This window comes from Archocentrus centrarchus, chromosome 14, assembly GCF_007364275.1.
Source record: "Archocentrus centrarchus isolate MPI-CPG fArcCen1 chromosome 14, fArcCen1, whole genome shotgun sequence".
Classification (NCBI taxonomy): domain Eukaryota; kingdom Metazoa; phylum Chordata; class Actinopteri; order Cichliformes; family Cichlidae; genus Archocentrus; species Archocentrus centrarchus.
The window spans coordinates 34,608,414-34,636,122 of record NC_044359.1 but is presented as its reverse complement, the minus strand read 5'-3'; the positions used below and the strand labels follow the sequence as shown (position 1 = coordinate 34,636,122).

The 27,709-nt window shown below is 40.9% G+C and overlaps 1 pseudogene; it reads left to right on the top strand.

The window, feature by feature from the left end:
• Positions 1-25,026, top strand: LOC115791498 (uncharacterized; annotated as a pseudogene).
• The last annotated feature ends 2,683 nt before the right edge of the window (positions 25,027-27,709 follow it).

Sequence of the window (27,709 nt, the reverse complement as noted above, 5' to 3'; positions counted from 1 at the left end):
ATGGATGGAACAGTGCCAGGTGGCACCTTTCAGAAGGTGAAATAGGCCCTCTGTGGGAAATCCCTGCTCTACACTCTCAACTTCTGTCCCTTTTCACTTTTATCTTTCAGACTGATGCATCAAACAAGGGCCTGGGTATCCCAGGGGTCAGGCACTCAGTACTATACATATGGATTGCCCATTCACCCTGTGTTCAGACCATGGCCCACTGGAGTGGCTCAGTAGTGAGCTTTGGAGAAGCCAGCACTCCACCACCAGGTACGTGGAATGAAGTGTATATACAGTGGCTTGCAAAAGTATTCCTACCCCTTGAACTTTTCCATATTTTGTCACATTACAACCATGAACATAAATATATTTCACTGGAATTTAATGTGAAAGACCAACACAAAGTGGTATACAATTGTGAAGTGGAAAGAAAATTATACATGATTCAAAACATTTTTTACAAATAAAAAACTGAAAAGTGCGGTGTGCAAAAGTATTCAGCCCCCCTGAGTCAATACTTTGTGGAACCACCTTTTGCTGCAATTACAGCTGCAAGTCTTTTGGGGTATGTCTCCACCAGCTTTGCACATCTAGTGACTGAAATTTCCTAAATTTTTTAGGAGTGAGAGGTTATACTAATGTCATGTGTTTAATTATAGCTATAGTAAGGTGCAAAATCAACTTTCCATTTGACTCAGAGACCTTTTAGTGACTGTACTAGCAACAGGGGTGGTGGTGTAGGAAATAGGGGTGTAGGATGATCCGACCACCCCTCCCCCTCCAGTTGTGAGACAGTTGTGAGTTGTGTCACCTCAGCAGCCCCACCTCATCAACCTCTAGGTAACATAGCTGCCTCCCCAAGGGCCTGTGTGTATAATGATGTGTTGTGAATCATAATGACTATAATGCAATTTACAGTAGAGGCAAGTGCCCATGCGGCTCCACACATGCATAGGACTGGGAAGGAAGAAGACAACCCTTGGAAGAATAGAGCCAGCTGTCAACTGGCTCAGTGGGCATCCTGATTTGCCACATCCCAGCTCATGCCAGGGAGAAGTGGACCCGGGGCCTACAGAGACAACACCCCCGAGGTCATCACCACTGCCCCACCACAGAGGGTAGCCTAGAGGGTAACACAAGACACCCATTCAATTGGCAATAGACACAAAGGACAAGACAAACTGGCCTGAGTCGTAAACATGGTACCCCGGGCCCAGCCTAACTTCCTCATGATGGTTGCTCCCTCACCTGAATGCCTCACCCTGTCCATCCTGGAGGCACTTCTGAATCCATGAAGCGCAGACCAGACATCTGGGCCAACCCATCCCACCCAGTGGTGTGCCCAGAACAGCACAGACCACGCCAGCGCAGGCAGGGACCCCACCAGGAGCCGGGCAACCCTAGTAGGCTAGTGATAATGCCCCCAAAATATTGACATACCCCTACCGGAGGTAGAACTAAACCCAACCATGTTTTTCCTCATCTCTGAGGTCTCCTTTATATGAAATGGATTATTGGCCAAAAATATTTTACTGCCAAGATGGTTAAATTGATAGATATTGTTATATACCCCAAAACTAAAAAAGAGCTCAATTACAGCCTGTCCGCATGGAGGTTAACACACAAAAACTGATGTAGATTAACAACACAAGGCTTGAGAGCTTTCAGAATAGGCATGTATGTAGTCAGGATTTTGCTTTACCCACTAGAAAAAACTGGATGGGAATATCTTAAAGTATGGGGTAGACAGCGACCATGGAACACATACCTAAAATAGGCGAACGTCGAAAAAAATATATCTATGCAAAATTTTTCATTTACTTTGTAACTGCTTTGTTAGAGATTGTCATAGAAACACATATGGTGGCTTGTTGGAAAGGTGAGGTTGTGCTGAATCCATCAATACCAAATATGTAAATGTAGCATGCATAATCAGGTTTTTAAGTCACTTAATATATTAAGTGCCCCAACTGAAAGAAACCCCCTGGCTATCAGATGACAAGCGGGTGTGGACGGAGCTAATCGTGGCTTTGATAGCAAACTTGTAAAAACCCTGAGAGTATTGTTGTCTACAGTGAACTGACAACTGCTAGGCTACTGAATGGATTCAGCTACATCAGATCATTGTCTTCTTCCAAACCTAACAGGTAAAATCATTGCAAATATTATGTGAAAATGCTGTGACTGGCTTTGCCAAATGTAGCTATCCAGATCACCTAGCTATAGCAACTGCTTAGCCTAGATAAGAAGGCAATTCTCCTTCATAGTAGGTTTGAATAAGCACAATTCTCCATGCTAACAATAAAAGAGAGTGAGAGTACATCTATAATTCAACCTCTCCTCACACATGTATGAAAAGGCAGATTCTTATATGTGTTTTGTTTCTCCTTTCTAGTTTCTTGAATTATGGATTATGTGTTGGATCCAAATCTTTGTATCATCTGTGGGAAACATTTAGACAAAGGCAGGAAAAAAGATCCATATATTCAAAACCCTACAGTAGAGGGCCTCCAGCACATACTTAACCTTGCTCAGCAAAGAGATGATGAGGTCCACAAAAGTCTGGCTCCATATATTGATGACATACTATCATCTAAAATCAAAGTATCTTATCATGTTGCATGCAGAGCAAACTATTGCAGTAAAAAACATCAGCAAGCAACAAATTACAAGTGTTGAGAGCGAGAGTACCTCTGCAACAAGAAGACAAAGCAGGACAGATACATCATCATTTAACATCCGGAGAGACTGTTTTATTTGCGGGAAGGCCACTATTAGACCAGAACCTCTGATTCCCATTTCAACTGGTACAGGTGCAGGTACCAGAGACAAGGTTCTTCAAGCAGCTGTTGAAAGACTTGATGATGATATTCATTTTCGGCTGCTTTCATGCCCAGACCTGTTTGCCTATGATGCCAAATATCATAAAAGTTGCCTGGCACACTACATCTCCAAACGAAACATAGCTGCTGCCAGACGAAGTAAGGAATCACAAAAGCAGACTAATGTCTATGACAAAGCATTTATCAAGCTCACTGAAGACATTGAGAAAACAATATTGTCCAAAGCTATGAAAGTAAGGACTCTACAATCTTTAAATGATACCTATGAACACATACTGAAAAGTATGTCTGAGGAAGAAGATGGGATTGTGGTCCATCACAACAAATTTAGATCATGGAAATTAAAGGAAAAGCTGATCCAACATTATCAAGACAGGCTGGCATTTGTTCCACGTCCAGGGAAGTCCGATCTGGTGTGCGCAGAGAATATGCCTGTAGGTTATGCAGTGAAGGAAGCTGCTCAACTCACAGAAAACACAGAAGACCATGAGACAACACTTCCACAGACAAGTCAGAGTCTTTCTGAAAAACAAATATTACACAGGGCTGCAGGCATACTGAAGAAAAGTATGGAACAAGTGGAACATGACCATCAATTATATGTCAGCAGTGATCATCTATCATGTCTCCAATGCAGCAAGTATGTTCCCAACATTCTATATGACTTTGTGAACTGGTGTGTTGATTCACATGCCCACAGAGATCACCAAACATGTGGTGAAAACCCAGCTTCAAAGGACAATCTCTGTGTGATTACCATCTGTCATAATCTCATTGCACAGAGCTGTCAGATCCATACACCCATCACACTGGGACTTGCCATTTTGATACATCATCAGTTCGGTAGTAAGGCACTCATTGATGAGCTCAGTGCAATGGGGCACTGTGTTTCCTAAACAGAAGTCAGGCACTTCCTCACATCTGTGGCTGCAGACCAGCTATCAAGGACACAGAGCGGTGTCTACATCCCAAGTGGCCTGACTGGAGGCACTGAACATGGAATTGTTGATGCAGCCATTGACAACTTTGACCAAAATGAAGACACCCTTGACGGAAAGCATACAACCCATGCAATGGCTTCTGTTGTGTTCCGAAGAGGCCAAGTCTCCATTGCAGATAAATGCCTAGTACGGGTTCCAGAGCGATCTCTCACCACTTTCGACACGGATGGAGATAGAATTCACAGGTACATTTTCTATATTCTTTTTACTCTGTTTTTTTCATGTCATGGTAGTGACTTAATCACATAAACTGCTGCAAATTAGTGGGTAGGTGTAATGCTCAGTAACATGCATGTTGCAAGGTCTTGAGTTAGGCAAGTACTGTAAGAGTTCATATTTAGTTTACATATTCACAAGGTCATCCTTTATTTTAATTGTGATTACAGATACATCAAATCTACAAAGCGTCCAGAACCACCTGAGCTTCCCAAGCGTGAGTTACTGCACTCAAGCACAACTGTCGCTAAAGCAGCTGAAGACAGAGATCTGGTATGGAAGCTGGCCAGAAAAGTAGTTGATAATCAGCAGCATGTCCCTGCATGGTCTGCATTCAATTCCTTCATATCAGACACTGCTTGTCCAATAGCGAGTGCACACTACATGCCCTTCATAAGAGAATCACCCTCAGACTTGTCCACCATCTATACTGCTATGATACGACTTGTGCAGCTTGCTGCAGAACTGGGACAGCACCATATTCTTGTGACTGCAGACCTTGCTATTTATAGTAAAGCACAACAGATCTTGTGGAGCAAACCACCATCCTTAGAAGGAAAGATCACAATGAGACTCGGAGGTATGCACATCACGATGGCTTACCTTGCAAGCATTGGAAAGCTCTATTCCGATGGAGGACTCTTTGACATACTAACTGAGTCATCTGTGTATGCAGAAGGAACAGCTCGCCAGTTGCTTCAAGGGAAACAGCTGGCAAGAGGAGTAAGAAGCATAAAACTAGTCTCTGAGGCTCTGTTCAGGCTCTTCTGGAAAGCCATGCAATTGTGGCTTGGAAAACAAGACCAGTGTGCAATGACTGAAGCACAAGAACAACTCCTATGAAATGTACAGCATGCATTTCAAGCTAATAATAAGGCCACTGCTCAACAGCTCATCTGTGAAGTGGAGACGGAACTCCATGAAATCCAGAAGAGAATCCAGATGTTCACAAATGAGGGAGTTAAGCAATCAGCAACATTTGGATACTGGTTAACATTTCTAAATGGTGCTGATCTATTGCTAAGGATCCTTCGTTCAGAGCGTGAAGCTGACTTGGCCTAAAAGAACGACGTGTCCCAATCTGTTTGATTGCTCAGAAGCTTGAATCAGCTTTTTGTGAGTGTTTACCAGCATGCCATGCCCTTACAGGTTGTGATACCACAAGCAGCTTGTACAGAATTGGGAAGAGTACAGCATTCACAAGGCTGAAGGTCCATCTGAGTGAGTTAAAGGAAATGGGTCAGTTTGGACTGCCTGGAAGACTTGAGGAAGCTTTGCCTGTGGCAAGAAAGTATGCCCTCCTCCTATATGGCCAAAAGAAAAGGGAGGATGGATGTCTCTGCATCAACCTGGATGACCTGAGGTACATACTATCATCTACCACAGATTCATCAGCAGCTAATTTACCCCCCACTGAGGATGCCTTTTCACAACACGTGCAGAGAGCTTTATACCAAGCAGCAGTATGGCGTCACAGCCACCTGCCCAAACCTGTCCTCTGGGACCCAGTGGGTAGAGGATGGAGGCTCAGGGAAGATGGGTTCATTGAACCTGTCATGTATCAGAAGCCACCAGCACCTAAAGAGGTCCGTGACCTCACACACCTATACTGTAAGGATGGCAACTGCAGAGAGATCAGCAAATGTCGGTGTCTGTCAGTCGGCTTGACATGCACAGAGTTCTGCTCCTGCTCGTTCTCAAACTGTCCAAATATGACCAATTTGGTCACTGATGACCAAATTGGAATACAAATTTCAGTGTTTCATTTGTGACATCATGGGGAGTTGACTTCACCAAAGTAGCTATTGGAGATGGCCTACCCCTAGAATGACTACCAAAAGCAGCATGTGTTCTGGTTGCTGCTAAAAGCCCCACACTGCAGCAAGGAAAGGAGGAATTCGACCTCCACATTTGTTTTGTCAAAGGGCCATTTGTTTGATTTAAGTCAGGAATTTGATTTATACTGTGTGTCCTTAAGTTATAGTTTTATTAAAAAGCCCACCAAGACCAAACTGTTATCCTCTCCTGTAGTTTCCAGTCGTACTCACTCATCTCTGGTGATTTTACCAGTACAGTCTAGTATATTGCAATGAAATGCAGTATATTCTTATATTTGGGACAGATCACACATTTTTAAACGACTTTGCATGGTATATTTACATATTTGGTATTGCTGGATTTATAAACCATGCACATTAATTCAACAAGCCTACTATGTTATATGACAATACATGCAGCATAATTTTCTCAATACTTCACTTTCTTTCAGTTGGGGCACTTAATATATTAAGTGACTTAAAAACCTGATTATGCATGCTACATTTACATATTTGGTATTGATGGATTCAGCACAACCTCACCTTTCCAACAAGCCATCATATGTGTTTCTATGACAATCTCTAACAAAGCAGTTACAAAGTAAATGAAAAATTTTGCATAGATATATTTTTTTCGACGTTCGCCTATTTTAGGTATGTGTTCCATGGTCTCTGTCTACCCCATACTTTAAGATATTCCCATACAGTTTTTTCTAGTGGGTAAAGCAAAATCCTGACTACATACATGCCTATTCTGAAAGCTCTCAGGCCTTGTGTTATTAATCTACATCAGTTTTTGTGTGTTAACCTCCATGCGGACAGGCTGTAATTGAGCTCTTTTTTAGTTTTGAGGTATATAACAATATCTATCAATTTAACCATCTTGGCAGTAAAATATTTTTGGCCAAGAATCCATTTCATATAGAGGAGACCTCAGAGATGAGGAAAAACATGGTTGGGTTTAGTTCTACCTCCGGTAGGGGTATCTCGAAGACTAAATCACTTTTTGGCAGTTTGTCACTAGGCTATAGGGCCCCAGACCCGGCACCCTGAGCCCCACAGATGAGACCAGCCACCCGGCTGAGGGCCAGCACCTGCCACCCAAAGCACCCCAGGCCCCATAAGTATAAGTGTCACGTACCGCTGTGGCAGACAGATTGAGTTTCAAAGCAGACAGAGCTTAACTTTAGTCTTCAGTTGCCAGAGCCTGCACCCCTTGGTCTGGCAACTGAAGAGGAAACTGGAACCACTCTGCAGGATGCGCAGCCACTTCCTCAGATGACTGGGGCTGCTTGTAAGCTCAGGCAGCGATACATAATGAAAGGGTTCAGAGCCAGGAATACAAATTTCAGTTTGTAGTTGAAAAACACCAGCAGTCTATGTGGAGGCAGGCTTAGATAACCCCACAACAGGTCTAAGAATAAGCCAACTTAGCAACGTTACACACAGTCATAGTTAAATCAACCACAGTTTCAAAATTTGCAGTCACTGACATAGGACATAAGACATTATAAACTGACTCAGAATCAGGAAGCAGCATTTTTTTCTCAGAGCAAAAACCCCAGAAGTTTCTTTCATGAGTCTTTCTGATTCAGAGACAGAAAAAAGGAAAATGTCTGTTTCGCTCATGACAGCTGGAATCTCAGGGAGCCCAGAATCAGCAGATGAGGGTCAAAAAGACATCTCCAGCTGTCGTGAGGAATGCTGGTGATAGGCACCTTACCTCGCCTGGGAAGGAAAAGCTGGAGAAGGTGAAGCACCTCTGGTGGATCGGACAGTGGCATTGAGGCAGAAGTGCTAGGTGGCAAGGGGCCATAATAGCCCAAAAACTTGGCGAATGACTCCAGCAGCGTCAAACCGCAAGTCTCTGGTGAAAACTGTCTCCACCTCTGCCTGGAATTCTTTTTCCTTGAACAAGACACTGATGGCAAAGGAGAAGAGGGCGCGAGTAAGAGTCCGCCCACTCTGATCTCCCGTGGCTTAGGTGGAGGAGGTGAGCGACGTTGCCAGGGACCATTCAATCGGGTAGGTCCCCAAAAGCCAGGCGAGGGCCACTGAACGGATTGGAGACCATGGGGTCCATCTTGGTTGTGATGCTCTGTCGTGTACCACTGTGGCAAGCAGGTCGAGGACCCCAAAGCGGGACTCCAGACAGAGCTTAACTTAATTTTAGCTTTTATTATTGAAACACTAGGAAACTCACTTTAACAGACAGACAGATGAGAGCGCACACAGCGGGAAGCAAATCAATGAGGACGTTGCAACAAAGGACACGGGAAAACAGGAATATATAAATAACTAAAACTAATAACAAAATACAGAACACTATACAAAATAGGAATCTAGAGAATAAAGAAACCTAGAAACACAATGAAACAGAATCATAAGGGGGGAAAAAAAACACAAAACACTGGGCATACGGCCCAGGACCATGACAGTATAAGTTGTATGTTGGGACTTTTAGTCATTTTGAAGATATTTAAACATATTTCTGTCCAGAGGTTTTGATCTGAGTTGATGGTGTGATTACAATTGCACTTTGCAACTGGGAGGGAAACTGAATCATCAATTTTTAATAATAATTTACCTTTTAATAACAGTCCATAAACATCTAGGAACTGAGGAGACCAGTTGCTGGACTTTGGGGAGTGGAGTGTTGTCTTGTTTTTGTCTTTTGGTGTTATCTGCTCAACACTCCTGGGTCTTCTTTGATGTATTTTTTATTTCAAGATGCACCAAATATGTTCAGTTGATGAAGGGTCAGAAGTGCAGGCGAGCTAGTTCAGAAACTGGACTGGACTCTGCTAAACATGCATCCAGGACTGATTCTTAAAGATAACGATAAACTTCATTGTGATTGTAGGCACAGACACAAGAGAGTGGTGATCCAAAACAGTTATACTATTAAAATCAGAGTTACAGTATGTTCTATCATAAATAGAAACAATAAATAAAAGAGCTAATAATCCTAATCCTATTAAAAGTGGCATAGGTAGCAGTGGAATAGATGGATGTAATACAGGTAGCTGGGTGTAATAGAGGGCACTTCAGGTAAATATTGCAGTAGGATCACCAGTGTTCAGTGACTGTTTAAAGTTTATTAAACAATTATTTTTGGATGGTTTGAGGATCTTAACAACACACCTGCAGAGAAAACCACCCCACATCACTTGGCAAAGATGGGCCTGAACTTACAGTTTCTTCTCCGAGATAAAGGAAAGACTTTTTAGTCACGCTGCATCATTTTTTTGGTTGACATTCTGTCTCTCTCCATTAAAATGAAACTACCATAAAAACTTGGGAGCATGAATTTTCACACACCCACAAAATATATAAATCCAGGACTGAATAACAATATAATGTTTTGCATTTTTTTTTCTTTCTAAAAATTAATCACATAGTTGCTCATCAAATTTCTGTCAAACAGCTAATTGATTAATGGACTAATTGTTATAATTCACACATGTGTTTTGCACTGAAATTAAAATGAGCTAACAAACATAAACCTCTTATTTCTGTAGAAATTGTTTCTGTAGAATTAAGGCATGGCTTAAAGACATTTGAATTACAATGGAACTGATCTGCTACCTATTTGTGAATACTGAATAGACTATGTCCATGCTGGAAGAAGATTGACAAGTAAAAGTTTTAAACAAAAGACTAAAACTACCAGCATTGTCAGTTCTCTTATATATTATCAGATGCCACCTCGTTGCTTTATGAACTACTGTGACCATTTCAACTGTGGGCAGCGCAGTCGTGTAGTGGTTAGGACTACTGCCTCACAGATTCTGAGTTTGAATCTCCTGTTCACTTCTGCGTGGCATTTTTCATGTTCTTCCTGTGCTTGTTTCCTCCCTTACTTCTAGCTCAAGTATTGCTTCTACAGTCTAAATGTCATGGTCCTCACGTCCTCCAGATCCAGATCTGCCTTTTATCTGTCACTCCTCTTTGACTCTCTTTTTCTCTCCTCTGTCCATGTGCATGTGAGCATGTGTGGAACTAACCAGTGTTTTCCAGAAGTGTGGTGGTCAAAGGAGGGTTCTGGCACCTGCTTTCCATTCCCAATCACTGTAACTGTTTAAACTTGGACTGTTAATTTCTTTCCTATTGTAGTGTTGCTCAAGATACTTACTATTTGGTATGTTCATCTTCTTATTTATCTTTGTAAATCACAATTTGTACATGCTCATCTTGTTCTCATCCTCCTCCTCCTAGTGAATCCTGTTTGGTGTATCTGTTGGAGTATTTCCTTGCGGGAAAGCCTTACTCACTCTGCCACGCACTTTCTGAAAAACAAAACAGTTATGGAAACTTTGAAACCCAGAGCAGAGCTTGCAGAAAGAAGAATGGAAACTTGTGCTTGGAAATGTACAAGCTCTCCAGAAAAAGTGAATTTAGTGAAAATAATGAAAAATTACCAGTTTCAGTGACAAGAAACTTACCTTTTGCTGTGACTAGATAATTACCTGTGCTGCTCAACCTGCCTTAGCTCAATATACTGTGGTTATAAAATATTCTTAAGTTTGTTCATTTAAATCTCATGAAACTAGATGTGTCTTATTTCTGAGTCCTCTCAGTGAGCTGGCACATCAAAAGCTGCATACCAGCTTATAGCGGTCAGTAAAACTAGAAAAGTGAAATATAAATGGAAGTCTATTTAGTTCCATTTAAATGAATTACTAACTTTACTGTAATAAAGCTTGAGACCATTGTGTCCAGCTGAGTCATTACTGCATCCTAAGAACTGGTAACATCAGGAAAAACAGGTGTTTTATTATTATTATTATTATTATTATTATTATTATTATTATTATTATTATTATTATTATTATAAAGTTTAATTGTCTGCAAACTCAGCCACTTCTCTGTGTTATATGAATCAGACAGTTCATTTTATTGGCCACCAGATAAATTATTGATATGCTATCAGTGTCACTCTGTTTTGAAAAACCCTGCCATCTCGATAGATAAATATGCAGTGAAAGAAATCATTAAGCAGCGAGGCCAAGCTTGGCTGCCATGAAGTTCAGTAAATTGCAACAGCAGTCAAGACATGTGTCTATAAAATCCCCAGGATCAACTGAAGAAATCAGAGACAAATCCCAACACTGCTGTTTGCCAAAAAGTAAGTCACTGGACTAAAATTGATTATTTGACAATCTTCCTTAACTCCACACATCAAGCCATCAGGCCTTATGGACTATACTGCACTCATGGACAACCACTCACACAAACAGTGTGCTGTCCAGCCTGAGCATCAGTAACATTTATGTCTAGCACAACAGATAATGCATCTGTGGTGGATGAATGGTGGTCAACTATTTATTTATTTTATTTTATTTTACATTGCTTAAATTTAAAATCAATCATCCACTGATGGACAGGATTGATGAAAAATCCCCTGATAGCAAATGCTATAGAAAGATGAATAGCCATCAAAAAAATTGGAAACAGATATTCCAAAATGTATTACAGGAAGTGTTTAAAATACAATCTTAATGGATAAAGATGAAACCATTTTCATTAGCAGTGATGCTGCAATATTAACGTTGCAAATGGCTGTAATGAAACACTGAGTGGACTGTGGCTGAACAGCACTTCAGCTGAAGGGTGAGGAAAAAAATATGTAGCATGTTTGCTACATTGCTAAATGACAGTACAACTTAAGCCCACCCCACCCAGTAGTCATGTTTCTGTGGACCCACTACTCAACACTCACTGCTAGACCATGGTTGTGCTACTGGTTAATTATGTTAAGTATTGATTATTCCAAAAAAAAGTTGATAGGAATTATCCTATACTTATGTCTTCTATTTACATCTTCAATTCCTCTTATACAGCCATTTGGAACATTTCATGTGCATTTCACTGTGTGTCATACTTGTGTGTGCTTGGAACTTGGAACTGGTCACAAGCTTTGATTAGTGACCAAAAGAAAAAGATCGCAGATACAAACGGCAGAAATGAGCTTCCTCTGAAGGGTGGACCCTCAGTAGGGGCTCAGAGAAGAGCCGCTGCTTCTCCACATTGAAAGGAGCCAGTTGAGGTGGTTTGAGCATCTGAGTAGGATGTCTCCTGGGTGCCTCTTGGGTGAGGTGTTCTGGCCATGTCCTACTGGGAGGAGGCCCCAGGGCAGACCCAGGACACACTGGAGAGATAAAATCTCTTGTCCGGCCTGGGAGCACCTTGGTGTCCCCCTGGATGAGCTGGACGAGGTCGCTGGGGAGAAAGAGCTTTGGGTTTCTCTGCTTAGGCTGCTGCTAAGTGGAAGAAAATGGATTGACTGACTTGTGGCAAAGCCATCGAACAGCTGTTTTTACAATGTTTCTCCATTTGTTTTTTTTTTTCATCTGCTGACATTGCCCTTAAAATGTGTGCTGTTTTACCACATATCACACCTTACATGTCAGTTAATAAAAACCCTGTTTGTATTGGGTTGAATTTCCTCTTCCTCTTAGCTGTCATTTTTTCTTATCCGCATATATCTATGTCTGTATTGTTTCTTGTCTGCCTTGCTAGTTAATTTGCCAGAGAGAATTGAAAATGTTCCTGCTCACCACCAACATTGATCATTGATGTCTGTTCACCTTCAGCATAATTTTATAATGTGCAGGATGGTACAGAGTTCAGCAGGCATTAAGAGTTTAGAGTTAGTAAAAGGTGCTAATTGTAAAAGACTCTATTTTAACCCAAATAATGAGCATTTCTTAAACGTAATCTAGCAGCTTTTTAAATTTGAACTTTTGTCTTTCAGTTGAGGGTCTAGTGATATGGTGTTTTATGCCACCCCACCTCCTAATGTGGACTTTTAGTGCTGTTAATCAGCTTCAGCTGCTTTGGTATTGATGAAATTAACAAGAGGTGCGCTAGATGGGCAACAATGAGGCAACCTCCCAAACAGGAATGGTTTTACAGATGGAGGCCACTGCCATTTCCCTCAGTCTTTTCTGACTGCTTTTTTCACTACTTTTGGATTTGACTGTGTGTGACTACTGGTAGCATTAGGTGATACCTGAGACCTACAGAGGTTTACACAGGTAGTCCACCCTGACTGCTATTAGGTATCAGGACAAAAGCCTTGGACCCATTGTCAGATCCTACACTTGTGCAGTGGGTCCTGGGTTCCTCCTGGTGTATGATAATGCCAGGCCTCATTAAAAGTTTCTGGAGAATAAGGGGATTGATTCAATTGCCCCCCATGCTCGCATGACATCCAATAGAACACCTCTGGTACATTATGTTTTGGTCCATCTGACATTGATGCAATGTCTGTTAATGCTACAGCTTCCTCTAGTGGTGGTGGTGGGCATATTTATGTTACAGTGCTCTCCAGTGATCATGGGTGTATTGATGCAACAGCTCTCTCTGCTGGATGTAGTGATTCTACAGCTGCTTCTGCTGATGACACGCATGAAGACATCACCAGGTAGTCGGGTGGTGTGATGAGGGAAATACCACCTTTTAATGCTCAAAACCGATCTACAGTCTGTTTTAAAGCACTTTACCAATGTACTATTTTGCATAGGTATATTTTAAATCCCCACAGAAACAACAAAAATTTTATTTTTGAAGATGTGCTTCATCAAATGATGAGCCAGAGATGTTTTTATGCCCCCTAATCAGTCATCTGCTAAAAACTACTTGTGAGAGCCGTCTCCCATTGATGACGTATTACCATCAAAGAGACTCGTGTGAGTTGGTTGATTTAACAGATGATGAAATGGAAAATCACAAAGTTACACTTGATTTTTCATGTGCCTCCTCAACCTCCTCCTCTCTCCTCCCACATGAGAACTTTTAAAGTTGTTCACTCGTCAACGGGCTGTAAGGACGGAGACAGCAATGATGTCACGGATTAATAATCAGCCCAGCTGCAGCTGTCCGACTGTCAGTCAGTGCCTCTGAAAAATTTACTGTAGTAAATACTTTGTTTACATCACCCTGGTCTGTATAAAGGTTCAGATGCAGAACACACTGATCAATGATAATGATCAATCATTTGTCACATTGTAAAAAGTTATTGATGAAAAAAATGTCTGGATCTTGGAGATGATGTGAATGTTTGAGTGAAGACGAGGCTGAAATGATTTTAACACTTGAAATTTAAAGTGGCTTAAATGTTGTCAACATTTTGAACATTATGGTGCCTGAAATTCAGAGTATGTTTGAACTCAGAGTAGTTTTTAGCTAAACCTGCTTTTTGGAATAGGCCCAATATATATATACACACATATGGTAATGAGAGGAGTGGAAACACTGATGAAACAAGGAAAGCAAAACTAAACTCAATGCACATGAAACCCTATCACAATAAGACAGGAAATGACCAACACTGGAAGACAGACTCACACATCCAAACTTGACACCAGGACAGGCTGATATATGGACATAGCTGTCTTTGCACATGAGGGCTTAGGATAAAACACAGAGACAGGTAAGAGTAGGGTATACATGGAAACAAGGCAGGCACTTGTTACAACACAGGAAGTAAAACTAAAGATGCAACACAAAGACGCAGGAGTCACAAGGACAAAAGTAAACAGGAACGAAACACAATAACTACAATTATAACAAACTAAGAATCAAAAATCATAAGCACACTCATAACACAGAATATATATAACAATGAAAAAACAAAACACAAAACATGGGCTTAACGGTCCAGAACCATAACACTTGGAAAGCTGCCCTGTATGTTTTCAGCAAAATATGAAACTATGACTGAACTCTGACCTTTAACAGTGATTGACAGCTGTCAGAGAGCCGTCATCTATCAGTGAAGCTGATATTAGATCAGATTAGAAAAAATTAAACTGGAAACATTCAAGCAGTTTTTCTCTAAATCTAATTATGTATTTTTATCCACTAATGGCAGAAATAAAGAAATTCTCCATTAAAATTGAATAAAGTGAGGTTGCTATTCCATCAATATATTAAATTTTTACTGAATAATTATTAAATGTTCATAAACTGAACTGTTATAAACTATAACAAAAACAGTTTTCATTAAATAAGAAACTAAGGCAGCTATGCTGCTGTCTCAGTCACTAATACACAGGTCTGTCAGTAAACTCAGTCTGAGCGGTTTCTCCACAGTTTTATCTCCAGTTTCTGTATCCTGCATTTTGTCATTAAGGCTGCAGCTGAATAATTGGAAGAAAAAAACAAACAAAATCAAATGTAAAATCGGGATTCATCTTCATCTGATGAAAATTCAGGTTGGGTAAACAATGACATTATGAAAGAAATCATATATTTCATAACAAAATGTTGTTCTGTCTATGATGATGATGACAGAGTGGGCCAAGCTGATTAAAGTGACTCGTCATGCTTCACACTGTCATGTATGTTCCTTGATCCACTGGGTTTATTTACCTGTTGCCACAGTGAATCCTGATATCGGAGCTCCATTGATCATGACTTTCTATCCTTACTCTAACTCAGGGTGAACATACTCAGAGTTGATTGAAATTCCTCTGATCAGCTGTTCTGGAACAGGGAACGAAGAGTTTCCAAAAAACAATTAAACCAAAACAATTAAAAAACAATTTGATTACATTCTCGTATTGTATAAGAGTTTATAATAGTGTCCAGTTAAATCCACTTTAAAAAAAAAAAAAAAAAAGGTTCAGCAACACTGGAAAACAGCAGTGCCTACTAAAATAGCCAGAATTACCAGTAGAAATGTCCTCAAAATCATGCTATCAAACCCTACGAGCAAGCATTGGAGACAGTGGGAGGAACTGTCCTGATAGTCCTGAACTTTTAACAGAAAGAAACCTCCAGCAGAACCAGGCTCAGGGAGGGGCAGTCATCTGCTGTGACCGGTTGTGGCTGAGGGGAGAGAGACAGGACAAAATCCATGCTGTGGAATAGAGACAGAGATTAATAATAACTAATGATTAAATGCAAAGTGGGGTATAAACAGAGTAAAAAGAAGTGAAGAAAAGAGATTCCCAGTGCATCATGGGAACCCCCCAGTAGCCTAGGTCTATAGCAGCATAACTAAGGGATGTTTCAGGGTCACCTGATCCAGCCCTAATTATAAGCTTGATGAAAAGGAAAGTTTGAAGCCTAATCTTAAAAATAGAGAGGGTGTCTGTCTCCTGAATCCAAGCTGGGAGCTGGTTCCACAGAAGAGGGGCCTGAAAGCTGAAGGCTCTGCCTCCCATTCTACTCTTACGTATCCTAGGAACCACAAGTAAGCCAGCAGTCTGAGGGCAAAGTGCTCTATTGGGGTGATATGGTACTATGAGATGGGGCCTGATTATTCAAGACCTTGCATGCGAGGAGAAGAATTTTAAATTCAATTCTAGATTTAACAGGGCGCCAATGAAGAGAAACCAATACGGAAGAAGAGAAAGCACTCTGAGAGTCCAAACCTCCACCAAGGCACGTGAAAGAAAGGCAGATGTGAAATATAAAAGTGAGACCAGAGGTCAAATATGATATGATATTTGGATGCAGATTATAATGTGATTATTTAAAGTCCCTAAATACCAGTATATTTTACTAAATGTTGCCAATACGAACAGTAAGACAACAGAAGTAGAATTTTAAGGATAGTTTTAAAAAAGACATTTTATAATAGTTTGGCTGAATGACAGTTTGACATTATTTGACCTCGAATAATAGGTCAGAAGTCCAAAGTAACATGACATTTAGAATCCCCATATATCTTTCCCTATATGCCTATATGTTGTCAATACAAACAATGGCAGTAAGAAACATAGTTTCAATAATTAGCTCTATCTATCATTATTATCTATTGACACTGAAGAACAAGTCAGAGGTTTAATGTGACATGAGTGTTTAAATCTTTATATGGTACTTTCTGTATCTTGACAATATACACCACACTTGTAAGAATACTGTTCTAAGTTATATGGCTTTTTGTCCATTTTTGACCAATAAATCATTAAGTTGACCTTGACGACCTTGTTGGATGTGATCCAAATTTTAGTGAATTGTTAACATGACCCCACTCTACACCCCTTCAAGTTATATCAGAATTCTTTCAAAACTTTTCAGGTTGTAGTGTTTACAGACAGAATGACACAAAGGCACACATGCACGCAAACACTATTAAAAGCATAACCTCTTTGGTGGAGTGGACAAAAAAAATTGTGATTACTTTTACTAAAGCCTTTGAGCTATTTCACCTATTTACACAGTGAAGCAATAAAGTTTTGCTTCACTGTGTAAATAGGTGGACACAGCAGGGCACCATATGCCTTAAGCACCTTGTAAAATCACTGCCTATTGAATAAGCTGAAGTTTAAAGGTGGAGACTTGTCCTGACCAACAGGCTGCTGGGACAGAATACAGAGAGACATGCTCCTCACAAGAGCATAGTGGCACATTCCTTGCCTTTTTACAATGAAAATCCTTTCAAACCAAACTTTCCTTACATTTAGTTCAGACACTTTACTGCAGGTGGACTACACTGTAACAGCTGTTTTCTACCCACCTGTTTATTGTATTAAATGTTTGCTTTTCTATACAGGTGGTCAGGAAAATTCTCCACCTTTAAATTTCAGATCTTTAAAGTTGAAGTTAAAAACATTTTTAAATTGTGCTTTAATTTACTGACAGCCTGGTTAAATCAGCACTTTCTGAAGTGAATTTACTGACTTTTTAACTTCTTTGCTGAAATTTTCCATACTGATGACTGATGTCATTATTCATATTGATTCCGATCTCTCTACAAGGAATTGTATCACTATTACAGCAGTATTTCTCAAACTGTGGGGCACGCCCCACTGGTGGGGCACAGTCATTCAATTTTCAATTCAATTCAATTTTATTTATATAACACCAAATCACAACAAACAGTCACCTCAAGGAACTTCTGTTAAAAGGGCAAAACTCCCATTTAACAGAAAGAAACCTCCAGCAGAACCAGGCTCAGGGAGGGGCAGTCATCTGCTGTGACTGGTTGGGGCTGAGGGGAGAGAGACAGGACAAAATCCATGCTGTGGAATAGAGACAGAGATTAATAATAACTAATGATTAAATGCAAAGTGGGGTATAAACAGAGTAAAAAGAAGTGAAGAAAAGAGATTCCCAGTGCATCATGGGAACCCCCCAGTCCCCTAGGTCTATAGCAGCACAACTAAGGGATGTTTCAGGGTCACCTGATCCAGCTCGCACTATAAGATTGATCAAAAAGGAAAGTTTCAAGCTTAATCTTAAAAATAGAGAGGGTGTCTGTCTCCCGAATCCAAGCTGGGAGCTGGTTCCACAGAAGAGGGGCCTGAAAGCTGAAGGCTCTGCCTCCCATTCTACTCTTACATATCCTAGGAACCACAAGTAAGCCAGCAGTCTGAGAGTGAAGGACTCTGTTCAGGGAATATGCTCTGTACTATGAGGTCTTTGAGATAAGATGGGGCCTGATTATTCAAGACCTTGCATGTGAGGAGAAGAATTTTAAATTCTATTCTAGATTTAACAGGGAGCCAATGTGGGAGAAATCTGCTCTCTCTTTCTAGTCCCTGTCTGTACTCTAGCTGCAGCATTTTCGATCAGCTGAAGGCTTTTCAGGGAGCTTTTAGGACAGCCTGATAGTAACGAATTACAATAGTCCAGCCTAGAAGTAATAAATGCATGAATTAGCTTTTCAGCATCACTCTGAGACAAGATGTTTCTAATTTTAGAAATATTGCGCAAATGCAAAAAAGCAGGCCTACATATTTGCTTAATATGTGCATTGAAATACATATCCTGGTCAACAATGACGCCAAGATTTCTCACAGTGTTACTGGAGGCCAAAGTAATGCCATCCACAGTAAGTATCTTGTTAGACACCATGTTTCTAAGATTTGTGGGGCCGAGTACAAGAATTTCAATTTTATCTGAATTTAGAAGCAGGAAATTAGAGGTCATCCAGGCCTTTATGTCTTTAAGACATTCCTGCAGTTTAACTAATTGATGTGTGTCATCTGGCTTCATGGATAGATAAAGCTGAGTATCATCAGCATAACAATGAAAAATGATGCAATGCTTTCTAATAATACTGCCTCAGGGAAGCATGTATAATGTAAATAGAATTGGTCCTAGCACAGAACCCTGTGGAACTCCATAATTAACATTATTTACATGAACAAGTTGAAGTCTATAAATAAATACAAGAACAGAGATGAGTCCACTGTCTGAGGCTGTAAGAAGATCATTTGTAACCTTCACTAATGCTGTTTCTGTACTGTGATGAATTCTGAAACCTGACTGAAACTCTTCAAATAAACCGTTCCTCTGCAGATGATCAGTTAACTGTTTTACAACTACTCTTTCAAGGATCTTTGAGAGAAAAGGAAGGTTGGAGATTGGCCTATAATTAGCTAAGACAGCTGGGTCAGTGATGGCTTTTTAAGTAATGGTTTAACTACTGCCACCTTAAAAGCCCGTGGTACATGGCCAACTAATAAAGACAGAGTGATAATATTTAAGACTGAAGCATCAATTAATGGAAGGACTTCTTTGAGCAGTATAGTAGGAATGGGATTTAATAAACATGTAGATGGTTTGGAGGAAGTAACTATTGACGTTAACTCTGAAAGATCAATTGGAGAGCAAGAGTCTAAACAAATACCAGCAGTGCTGAAAGCAGCCGAACAAAAAAATGTGTCTTTGAGATGGTTATGAATAATTTTTTTCTCTAATGGTTAAAATTGTATTTTTGAAGAAAATCATGAAGTAATTACAAGTTAGAGTTAAAGGAATACTCGGCTCAACCAAGCTCTGTCTTTTTGTCAGCCTGGTTACAGTACTGACAAGAAACCTGGGGTTGTTCTTATTTTCTTCAATTAGAGGTGAATAGTAAGATGTCCTAGCTTCTTCAGACTTTATGGAGGGCTTTTTTATACAGGGTTATCTGCTGTAAGCTGCACATTTGTGGGTTATACCAGGGAATCAGGAACTTCTGATATGAGGCTTTCCTTTTCAGAGGAGCCAGTATCCAGAGTTGTATGCAGTGAGGGTGTAAAACTATTGATGAGATAATCTACCTCACTGGGAGCAGAGTTTAGGTAGCTACTCTGCACTTTGTTGGCACATGGCATTGAAGAGCATAGTAATGGAGGAATTACATTCTTAAAGTTAGTTACAGCACTTTCGGAAAGACTTCTATTGTAACTTATTTGCCATAATTTGGGAGTGGAGAGGATGAAATGGACTGCTGTGGTCCTGACCTCAACCCCAATGAACACTTGTGGGATCAGATTGAGCAAAGTGACCAACACCACCACACTGACTGACTTGCTACAAATACTAGTTGAAGAATGGGAAGCACTGAGTGACCAAGCTGGTGACCAGTATGAGGAGGAGGTGCCAGGCTGTTGTGACTGTGTAGGGTTCTTCCACATGTTACCCAGGCCCCTGTTTGTGAAATTGTTAAATTGCCAATATGGCTTGTTTCTTCAGACTTCAATTATCCAATCCAATGAACTACAACAAAGAAGAGTCAATAACCAAATAAGCTGTTTGGGATTGGTGGAGAAGTTTTTCTTTGGCAAAACCAACATGCTGAACTCTACTGGTCGACCCACAGATGCCTAAAAACGTGGTAAATTTAAGGGGAAATAAACAAGCTTTCCAACAGTATAAGATTGATTGCCAAGAAGCATTTTTACAAGAAAGAAATAATCGACACAAATTTCCTTACTTTTCTGCTAAGTTTATAAGCTTCATCAAAAAGGAAAGTTTCAAGTCTAAACTTTCATTTTTTTTCTAATCTTAAAAATAGAGAAGATATCTGTCTCTTTTGTCCAATCTGGGAGCTGGTTCCACAAAGGAGGCCTGGCGCTGCCTCCCATTCTGCTTTTAAATACTTTAAATACCTTATGCAGCCAGCAGTTTAAGAGTAAAGTGCTCTATTGGGATGATATAGGACTTTGAGGTCTTTAAGATAAGATGTGGTCTGATGATTCAAGACATCATATGTGAAGAGAACAATTTAAAATTCAATTCTGGATTTAACAGGGATCCAAAGAACAGAAGCCAATATGGGAGAAATATGCTCTCTCTTTCTCAGTACTCTTGCTACAGCTGACTTTTCATGGAGCTTTTAGAATAACGTGAAGAAATTTAAATAACACGAGTGTGTGATGCTTAAGACTGTAGGTTTCTGCATGCCTTCACATGATAATAATGAATTACAATAGTCCAGCCAAGAAGTAATACATGTATGAACTAGTTTTTCAGCATCACTCTGAGAAAGGATGTTTCTAATTTTAGAGATACTGCAGACTTGCATATTTGTTTAATATGCATATTGAAGGACATATCATTGCAAAAATGACTCCAAGATGCAAAATGCTTTGGAGGAAATAATCATTTAAGGGTTGTTCTATCTACTGCCTGTATGGATAATTATCCAGTTTAAAATGTTTGATCCAAAAGAAATCCTAAAATAATTAAATTACATCAATTGAATCAACTCATTACAGTGATTTATAAGTTCTTCCATGTCAGAGGTAACCTTTCTAACACTTACCTTAACTAGAATCCAGAATCCAACTTTTTAAAAAAATGTATCATTTCCAATAAATTGTCTATGTGGACTATGTTTATGTTCTTTAGTAATCTGTGATCTGCTAACAGGAATTTGGTTACTAGATCTAATAGTCAGGAAAAAAAGCTCACCTAGTTAAGAGAATAGAAATTTGGTTGAAAGTTCCATAATGACTCAGGTTCTTTAGAAATGATTTTCAACATATCAATAAAGGTATAAATGATTTACTGTCAATGACTGAGTTCAAGGCAGGAGATGATAAGCAGTGCTATTTTCAAATATTTGACTTGTGCGCCCTCTGCTGCTTCATCATGAAATACCACCTCTGACAAGGGTTTATCTCAATAACAGGATCATCTGTATCTGTTGTATAAACTGTCAGATGTGCTGGTGACATCGGAGAAGGTGGGTTTACTGTTGCCCTTGTGCCAATATTTGCAGTTGAAGGGAGGTTTCATAATTTTTCATGATGTACATCTTGACATCTCTGATCTTCATTCCTGATATACTTTCCTTTGTACATTCCTATGTGTCACTGCCTTTCCTGTTCAAATTTCAAATTATATGTGTAAGTTATTTAACAGCAGCAGCTAGTGATTGTGAAGGTAGAATACACTCAGCCTGAGGCTCTTGAGAGCATTTTTCACACCCTTCAGAGGCAGCTTGGAGTTAATGTGGGCTGCGAGGCCTACATTACCTAAAATAATGACTCACAAATAGGTTGAGATAGTCAACTGTATATAAAATGAAAGGAGACAGAACAACATAATGAGATAAGGTTAAAGCTTTGCATCAACAGAGTGATTCTTTCTGATTCCCAAGAGAAATTACCAGTGAGGTGCCCTCTAAATTGAGGCTGAAGTTATGTTTGTTTGTATGTTTTGATTGTCATAAAATCATTATGTATCAACTGAGTTGGTTGCTGTCGGGTTTCTTGTGGAGGCCAGTCGTGGGTGTATATCAGGAGGTTGAGCTACAGAACCAGAGAGCAGGTTCTTTAAAATACTTGATGTCAACTTGAAAAACGGCTACGGGTTTGGTGAATTTACGTCATACACTACATTATCAGCATCACGTGATGCTGATAATGTAGTGTATGACGTAAACAGCTAAGAGCTGTGTGGAGAGAGGGTCCTTGTGGAGCACACCAGGGGACTATGGTGGTGGCGGTGGTGGTGGACAGGGTGGATATGGACGCTGGGAAGGAAGTGACAGATATGGTCCACCTATAAGGACTGATTATTGGCTCATTGTTGAGAATCTTTCCAGTCGCTGTAGCTGGCAGGACTTGAAGGACTACATGATGCAGGCGGGGGAGGTGACATCCATAAGAATGGGGGGGTTGAGTTCAGGCTCTACTCTGATCAGAGGTGGGAAGGTACAAAGTACAAATACTTTGTTACTGTACTTAAGTAGAATTTTCAAGCATCTTTACCTAAGAATTTATTTTTCGGACTAATTTTAATTTTACTCCCTAAATTTTACACAAATATCTGTACTTTTACGCACCTTACATTTTCAAACAGGCTCGTTACTTTAGGTTTAACATATTTGAGGAAAGTTTTCATTTCCGGTCACTGCATCTGCGCCTAAATGGAGGAACAATAAAACATAAGAGACAATCGTACTGGCGTATCCTCCGTCACCATGGCTTATTGCATACAAAGGGATTAAAGAGGCAAAACCAAATAATTTATGTATCATTTATAGCGCTATAATCAGGGGTTACAGCAGGCTGCAGATGTCCGAGTTGTGTTCGCAAGAGGAGCAAAAATAAAAGGGAGTAACATGTGGCAGGTAATTTTAAATGCAACATTTCTAAATGCTCAACCAATATCAGCAAACACACAAAGTGTCTGTAGTTTGTCACAAAGTGTGACAAAAATCAGCTGCTGTATTTCCAGAGAGAGAAAAGAAAGAGGGAGAAATTCACTCAGAGATGGAGAAAGAGTAAGAAAGAGGACAGGAGGGAAGGAGAGAGGTTAGATTTAAAGGTAAGGATTGCAAAACAAACTGAGGTATGCTAACTTTGTGTAATTCAAAGATTGTATAAAAATGCTGCAGTTTAGTGCAGGATAAACAGGTCAGCTTGCTGTACTGTATTTACAGTAAAGCTCTGTGTTGCACTGGTGCACAGGGCTGTGTTCATGGTGAGAGTTACAGGTTACATGAAGTGTAGCAGAGATGAGTTTGAGTCTAAACTGTTGATGCTGAGATTCATTCACTGAATTCAACATTTATACACCCTGTATGCTGTCAGTGTAGGGGATGGAGATCAGCTAAGTTCATCCACACAGAGCAGTAAACCTCAGAGCAGCAGCGGCAGGTCAGCTGATCACAGCCTGCACACCAACATCATTTACTGGAGCTCACAATAGAAAGTTGTGATTCTTCTCCCCATGCAGAGCCACTACAGCTGATCTTAGGGTTCCTCCACCTTCTGAATCCCACTGTAACCCCTGAGTATCCTCATGTTTGTGTTTAGGTGGAGGCACAGTCACCCTCTACTATGGAGTACACAGAGAACAGAGCTGTGTTTAAATTCCCTTTCACAGTTTGTGTCCTACAGAACAGATTCAAGCTGAGTACTAGGATTAATGTAATATTATTTTATATTATTAAAATTAAAGAAGTTGAAGTTGATTCAGTACTTCAACTTTTACCAGAGTATTTTTTTACACAAGTGGTAAATGGACTAGTTCTTATATAGCGCTTTTCTACTCAGTCTGAGCACTCAAAGCGCTTACACAACATGTTTACATTTACCCATGTACTCCCATTCATACAAGCACTTCCATGTTTACTAAGCTAAGTGCTTTAATTATCAAATATTCACACACATTCACACTCCGACGGTTGCGTCGGAGAGCAACTTGGGGTTAAGTATCTTGCCCAAGGATACATTGGCATGTAGCCTGGAGTAGCCAGGAATCTAACCGCTGACCTTCTCATCAGTAGGTGACCTGCTCTACCTACTGAGCTGCAGCCACCCCAAGTATTTGTACTTCTACTTGAGTGCAAAATGTCAGTACTTTTGCCACCTCTGACTCTGACACAAAGAGAGCTCTGGAGAAGCTTGACATCACAGAGGTGAACAGCGGAAAGATCTGCCTCATTGAGGACCGTCCAGGCCCAGCCAGTCCAGGTCCCATTCCAGGAGCTGCAGGTCTCACAAAAGCCGCAGCTGCAGTGAAAGCAGCGGTCGCAGCCGCTCCCACTCCAGAGCAGCTTCTCACTGTCACAGCCGATCTCGTAGCAAGAAGAATAAGGGTAAGAGCAAGAAGGAGGAGAAGGAGAACGAGCGCAGCAGCAGTGCTCAGAAGAACAAGGAATGCAGCTGGAGTTGCAGCCCAAAGAGTAAAAAGGGCAAGAAAGAGGGGAAGAAGAGCAAGAAGGAGGATTCCAGGTCCATGTCTTGCTCTCCTTCTCCCTCTCCCTCTAGGTCTAGGTCTCATTCTGCATCTGGAGCAAAGGATCACTCAAGGAAATCTGTCTCAAAAGGCTGCAAGGACGTTTTCACTCTCCTAAGGAGGCCCATTCCTGTTCTCATTCCTGTTCTCGCTCCTACTGTAGCTCAGATTTTGGACTGTTTATCACAATCCCTCCTCCAAGTGTCTCCCTTTACACTATCCCCGCCTCCTGTTTTTTGATAAGTAGCTGTAGAATACCTGGCACTCATGCTCGATGTCTCTTATGCACATGCTACTCCATTTCATTTGACTTTTACCAACATACATTTTCATTAGAGGTGTTTGTAAAATAACAACAGGGTACAATCTCAATTTTATAAGTTTAAACAAATGTATGGTGTTTGACTTAGCCTTTAATCAAATGTAGATGCAAACTGTGTTTGTCAATATGCTGGTTGTGAACATCTTCCCCACTTCTGTGAAATCCTTGAAATCTTTGTTTAACATTAAAAAAAATGCCTGAAATTAAAAGGAGGTGGCTGTAGTTCAGGAGGTAGAGGAGGTCACCTACTAATCGGAAGGTTGGCGGCTCGATCCCTGGCTGCTCCATTCTGCATGTCAGAGTATCCTTGGGCAAGATACTGAACACACACTCTCCAATGCAACTGTTGGAGTGTGAATGTTAGATAGAAAGCACCTTCAGCTTATAAAGAGGCCTGTTGTGTAAAGTGCTTTGAGTACTCAACATAGAGTTGAAAAGTACTATATAAGAACCAGTCCATTTACCATTATGTGGAAAAACTATAAAATAGAAAAGGATAAAGAAGAAATCTTTAAAGAAGAATATGTTACTTTCTCTCTGTGATCACACCCACACAAGTATAACTGTGTAGCACACAGTTATACATATACTATGCACTTCATCTAACCTTCACACCGACACCAAATTTAGAATTGCCAATTAACATTGTATGCATGTCACTGGAGGAGGAAACTCACACAGAAAGAACACAGAGTACTGTACAAATGTATCCAGCCACCTCTCATTTCTTTATACTGTACACTATTTTGCTAGGAAAATATAAACAAACGAGCCACAAGGAAAAATGGAAACACATAAAAATACACTAGATAAGGCAAAACAGAGATTGTACAATTCTTACAAGCTTGGAAATCAATGTTTGGTATGACAACCTTTCTTCAACACAGCCTGAACAATCTTAAAAAGCTTTCTTGCAATTTCTTTGAGTAGTCTTCAGGGGGGAAAAAAGTAGTCTTTGGGAATAGTTTGCCAGGCTTCTTGAAGGCCATTCCAAAACTCTTTGTTGGATGTTGGCTGCCTTTTGTTCTGTTCTCTGTCAAGATGATCCCACACTGCTTCAATAATGTTGAGAGTAGGTCAATCCATGATTGATAGTGTTCCACCATGTGTTTTTTTATCCAGGTATGCTTTCACTGCATTGGCAGTGTGTTTAGGATTATTGCCATGTTGAAAAATGAAGCATGATGACAATGAAGCAAATGAAGCATGCTGAAATTAAGTATTTGTATCAAAATCTGGCTCTTGTTTTCTGCAGTCATCAATTTTGACAAGATCCCAAACACCACAGGCTGAAATACAGTTCCAACCTCCTAAAGGTTTTCTGTTTAGGATTCTTCACTGTGTCTCCTTCTTGGGTCATATTTCTGCATCTAGAATATTAAAATGTTAGGAAGTCTTTTTTGTCATTCTATTCAGCATACAAAAAAGATTTAAAGTGCCACTCGTGTTTAGTGCATTTGAGCCATGCATTACATTATGATATTAAAAACATTATTTAAAAAAGATTCCGAAATGTACAAAGTGCCAAAAACAGCAGCTTTTGTCCAAGGCTGTTGCCATGTTATGTAAAATGTAAAATATAATACATGTCATGATACTTGTCTCTCCTCCGTGAATCGCCACCTTATCGTGGTGGAGGGGTTTGTGTGTCCCAGTGATCCCAGGAGCTATGTTGTCTGGGGGCTTGTCCCCCTGGCAGGGTCTCCCATGGCAAACTGGTCCTGGGTGAGGGTCCAGACAAAGAGCGGTTCAGAAGACCCTTATGAGTGAAAAAACAAGGGAACAGTTTACCCTGCCCGGGATAGGGTTACAGGGGCCCCACCCTGGAGCCAGGCCTGGGGAGGGAGCTCGAGGGAGAGCGTCTGGTGGCCAGGCATTAGCCCGTGGTGCTTGGCCGGGCGCAGCCCGAAGAGGTTACATGGGCCCGCCCTCCTGCAGGCCCACCACCCGCAGGAGGTGTCGTAGGGGTCGGGTGCAATGTGTGTCGGGCAGTGGCCGAGGGCGGAGGCCCTGGCGGACCGATCCCCGGCTATCGAAACTGGCTGTTGGGACATGGAATGTCACCTCTCTGGTGGGGAAGGAGCCTGAGTTAGTGCGTGAGGTTGAGAGATACCAGCTAGACATAGTTGGGCTCACCTCAACGCATGGCCTGGGCTCTGGAACCAGTCTCCTGGAGAAGGGCTGGACTCTGTTCCAGTCTGGAGTTGCCCTCGGTGAGAGGCGGCGAGCTGGGGTGGGTATTCTTGTATCCCCCCGGCTTGCTGCCTGTACGTCGGAGTTTTCACCGGTGGACGAGAGGGTAGTTTCCCTGCGCCTTCGGGCTGGGGAACGGGTCCTGACTGTTGTTTGCGCTTATGCGCCGAATGACAGTTCAGGGTACCCACCCTTTTTGGAGTTGCTGGGTGGGGTGCTGGAGAGTGCTCCATCTGGTGACTCCATAGTCTTGCTGGGAGACTTAAACGCTCACGTGGGCAATGACAGTGAGACCTGGAGGGGCGTGATTTGGAGGAACGGCCTGCCCGATCTGAACCCGAATGGTGTTTTGTTATTGGACTTCTGTGCAAACCACAGTTTGTCCATAACAATCACCGTGTTCGAACA